Genomic DNA, 4,202 nt, shown 5'->3' with positions numbered 1-4,202 from the left:
TCCGAGCCGCGCGTCAGGAAAAGAAAAACCCTAGAGAGCGTCCCACAGAGTGCCCCGCCCACTTGCTGCGACTGCGCAGGTGCGAGCGGAGAGTTGAGGGCTCGTTGCGGGCGCGGACGTGGCCACACGGCTCGTCAACTTGACTCAGCATTGGTTTGCTGGGCGTCTTCCAGGCGTCCGCCTCTAGTAGCTGTTTTTGCTTTTTTTTTTTTTGTTTTTTTTTTTAAACGACAGTACCTTCTGGAGGGACAGTGTCACTAGAAGGTGAGGCAGCAGCGGGCGATTCTGAGGTGTGCCGGCCTCCGACAGCCGCCGGCTGAATGAGGGGCCCGTGTGGGCTCTGGGGGCCGTCCCTCGGTTCCGGTCCTGGTTCCGGGAGTCCGAATCAGAGGGACAGTGCCTGGAAGCATCCCAGGACAGAGTCACGGGCAGCCGTACAGGCCCCACGGAGAGGCAGTTCGTAGCCTCTCTGTCCGCGGAGGAAAGACAGACCCCGTGGTGGGGTTAGAATGAACGGATGCCGCTGGAGCGCCCGAGCTCTGGCGTGTGTGTTTAAATAACGACTTTCTGTTTCTCGTGAACCTGATGCCTAGTCGTCATTCACAAATTTAAGTGGTCAGAAATAATAATAATAATGGCCAATATGTTATGAGCACCTCTGAGTCCTAGCACCTGTTCCGTGGACCCTGTTGTGTGTCTTTGAGCCTATTTGACAGGTGACAGAGTCGATGGCTCTCCTGGGCGTTCCGGCCAGGTCGCGGGGTGCCTCACCATCCTTGTTTTCCTCTTTCTCAGTTCCCCTTGCAAACGTCTATTTCTGCTGGAGCTGGGCCACACCGGGTTGATCTGACCTAGCGCGTTCAGGGAGCAATCAGCAAAATCCTAGAAGCTGCCCGTCTCCTGATGAAGGTCCTTCTGCAGGGACCGTCCGGGTGGAGTGCAGCCACTGCCGCCTCTGGACACTAGATGGCACACGTGAAGCGCGTTCTAGCTGGTTCCCGCTTGTTGGGATAAATGCTTGAGATTCACTGTACACCTGAAACCAGTCTAGTAGAATGTCAACTGTCATTAAAAAATAAAACAAAATTTAAAAATAAAAGGATAAACAAGCACTTAGTATATCTAGATATATATTTGTATATGTAACTCTAGATAGACGGATAGATGATAGATAGATAGATAGATAGATAGATAGATAGATAGAAATCCACAGTTCCGTTCCAAATGCGGGTCCACATCCCATGCACTAAATGTCAAAGATCATTTATCTGTCATTATTGGTTTATATAATGAGAGATGCAATTTTGCCTCCTCACACAGAATGGTGAATTCGCCAAGCCTCCCTCCCCCCCCCCCCCACACACACACGCCAATACCATTCTCAATATTCTAGCTGTTCAAAACTGGAATAGACTGCTATTGTAAACTGGTCATTTCTTCCTGTGACTGTTCTAGCGGAACGAGAGGACTGGTTTTCAGAAATGGTGCAGAGGCCCTGGCCGGTTGGCGGTTGGCTCAGCGGTAGAGCCTCGGCCTGGCGTGCGGGGGACCCAGGTTCGATTCCTGGCCAGGGCACATAGGAGAAGCTCCCATTTGCTTCTCCACCCCCCCCCCTCCTTCCTCTCTGTCTCTCTCTTCCCCTCCCGCAGCTAGGCTCCATTGGAGCAGAGATGGCCCGGGCGCTGGGGATGGCTCCTTGGCCTCTGCCCCAGGCGCTAGAGTGGCTCTGGTCGCGGCAGAGCGACGCCCTGGAGGGGCAGAGCATCGCCCCCTGGTGGGCAGAGCGTCGCCCCTGGTGGGCGTGCCGGGTGGATCCCGGTCCGGCGCATGTGGGAGTCTGACTGTCTCTCCCTGTTTCCAGCTTCAGAAAAATACAAAAAAACCCAAACAAACAAACAAAAAAAAGAAATGGTGCAGAGGGAGTGTTGCATTGCACGGGAAGCTGTGCATATTCTGACATGAACTTGTTGAACAAGTTTGGTTTAGGTACCATAGGTGAATAGTCTCTGTCCTCGGGGAACTGAGAATTTAGTGGAAGGGGCATTTACCAAACAATAAACCCTCACTCCAAGTATGGCTTAGGCTTTTTTGTTCCTTCATATTATTAAGTAAAGCTCTAAGCTCATCTTTGGTCCGTGAAACTTAAGCCTGCTTGAAACAGAATCAAAAGCAGAGCTGATACATCGAGAGGAAGAAAAGAGTTCTGGTCATGCTGTCTGGGTTCTACGTGAGGCTCCTCCTGAGGCTCAAGTCACCTCTGAACCATTTCGTTTTTGCTCAAATGGATTCTATTTGAATTTTTGTGTCACTTGCAACATAAAGAGTTTTAAGCAACACACTCAATACTTACTCTGGTCTCTAGTGGACTAATGAATTGTCAAGTTCTTATTCTACATTTAGGATTTTATGTGGCTAACACTAAAAGTAGCTAACTTCCAAAGAGAGGATTCAGTAATGGCTACTCCAAGAAAAAAAAATGCATTGGTTGAACTAGAAGAAAGATTCAGAGGTCCCCAAACTTTTTACACAGGGGGCCAGTTCACTGTCCCTCAGACCGTTGGAGGGCTGCCACATACAGTGCTCCTCTCACTGACCACCAATGAAAGAGGTGCCCCTTCTGGGAGTGCGGCAGGGGGCCGGATAAATGGCCTCAGGGGGCCACATGCGTCCCGTGGGCTGTAGTTTGGGGACTCCTGTAAGGAGCCTAGTGTAAAATGGAGGAAAATAAAGAAGCAGAGAGCTTGCATATAATTCCTTGCTTGGCACCACTTCACATTACCACTAGGCCCGGCTAAGCTGACTTCAGATGATTTTACCACCTAAGCCATTTAGAATTAAGACTGAATATTTATATTAGTTATGATTTTTACTTGGCAAGAATAGTACCCATTCTAGTTAGCTTGATATATATGTACATAAAAATTACTAGTGTCCTAATTTTCTCAGCTCTTCACAAGACTATAGTTGCTACTTAGATCTTTCCTATCTTCCAGTATCCATTACCCGTTTCTTTTATTTTCTGACATTACCTCAACTAATTGAGGCTCTTTATTCAGAACAGTGACTCATATCCACTCTTACGAATGAAACATATTCACTAATGGTTTATATTACTTCCTCTTTTGTTGGCTCAAATTTATTTGGTGTGACTCAAGTGGGATAGGATTAAACTTAGGCTCCTTTTCTTTCTCTGAGAGCTTGAAACTATCACACTCCTTTTCTCTGTGTGTGTGTGTGTGTGTGTGAGAGAGAGAGAGAGAGAGAGAGAGAGAGAATGAATTCAGTGGAAAGAAGTATAACTGCATTGATACCTTAATGTTTAATGTATTTTATTCCTAGGAAAAGCAGCTTGCGAGTTCACACATTAAAGGGGGAAATTGATTAATCAGCAACCCCCAGGTAAGCAGCTGACTACATCTGTTCAGTTAATACGAGCCAGTTACCACTAGGTGGCAGCATTTGCAAATATATATTTTATCCGAAGGGAGGGTCTTGCTGTTACCGAAATTAGATTCTGTTGGTAGAGATGGTTACCTTCCTAGTTTCAGCTAGATTCGCCCCAAACACATATTTGTTATAACCTACACTCTTAGTTATTTGAAACCGTAGTTATTTCTCATCTGGAACACTCTTTTCCCCCTACTTCGCATTTTACTCCATGCTGTAGTATAGACGGAAACGTATCTCCCCTGAATTCACACCGTGAAGCCCTTAACCCCCCAATATGACTTTATCTGCAGCTAAGGGCTTTAAGGGGTAATTAAAATTAATAAGGTCATAGGGGCTGAGCCCTAACTCAGAAGGATTAGAAACCTTATAAGAAATGGGGGAAAAAAGAGAGATCTCTCTTTCTCTCCGTGTGCACCACAGAGGAGAGGCGGTGAGAGCGCACAGCGAGAAGGCGACATCCGTGAGCCAGGAAGAGTCCTCACCAGAACCCGACTTCCCAGCCTCCAGAACTGTGAGGAGTTAATTTCATGTTGTGTAAGTGTTATGTTATGGCCTCATGAGCAGGCTACTGTATTCTGTTTCGTCCTTTTCTCTACAGAGGCCCTTGCCTAGTGGTTAAGAATACAGTATGTGTTCCGGCATTAGCGTCTGGGTTCCCTCGCAGCTTCTGTTTCTTCCTAGTTGTGGTTACCTTTTAAAAACTACTGAGCCTCAGTTTTCCCACACACAAAATGGGAGAAACTACCTGATTC

This window comes from Saccopteryx leptura, chromosome 6 (assembly GCF_036850995.1).
Source record: "Saccopteryx leptura isolate mSacLep1 chromosome 6, mSacLep1_pri_phased_curated, whole genome shotgun sequence".
NCBI classification, from domain to species: Eukaryota; Metazoa; Chordata; class Mammalia; order Chiroptera; family Emballonuridae; genus Saccopteryx; species Saccopteryx leptura.
The sequence above is the reverse complement of the archived record's forward strand: the minus strand, read 5'-3'. Positions refer to the sequence as shown.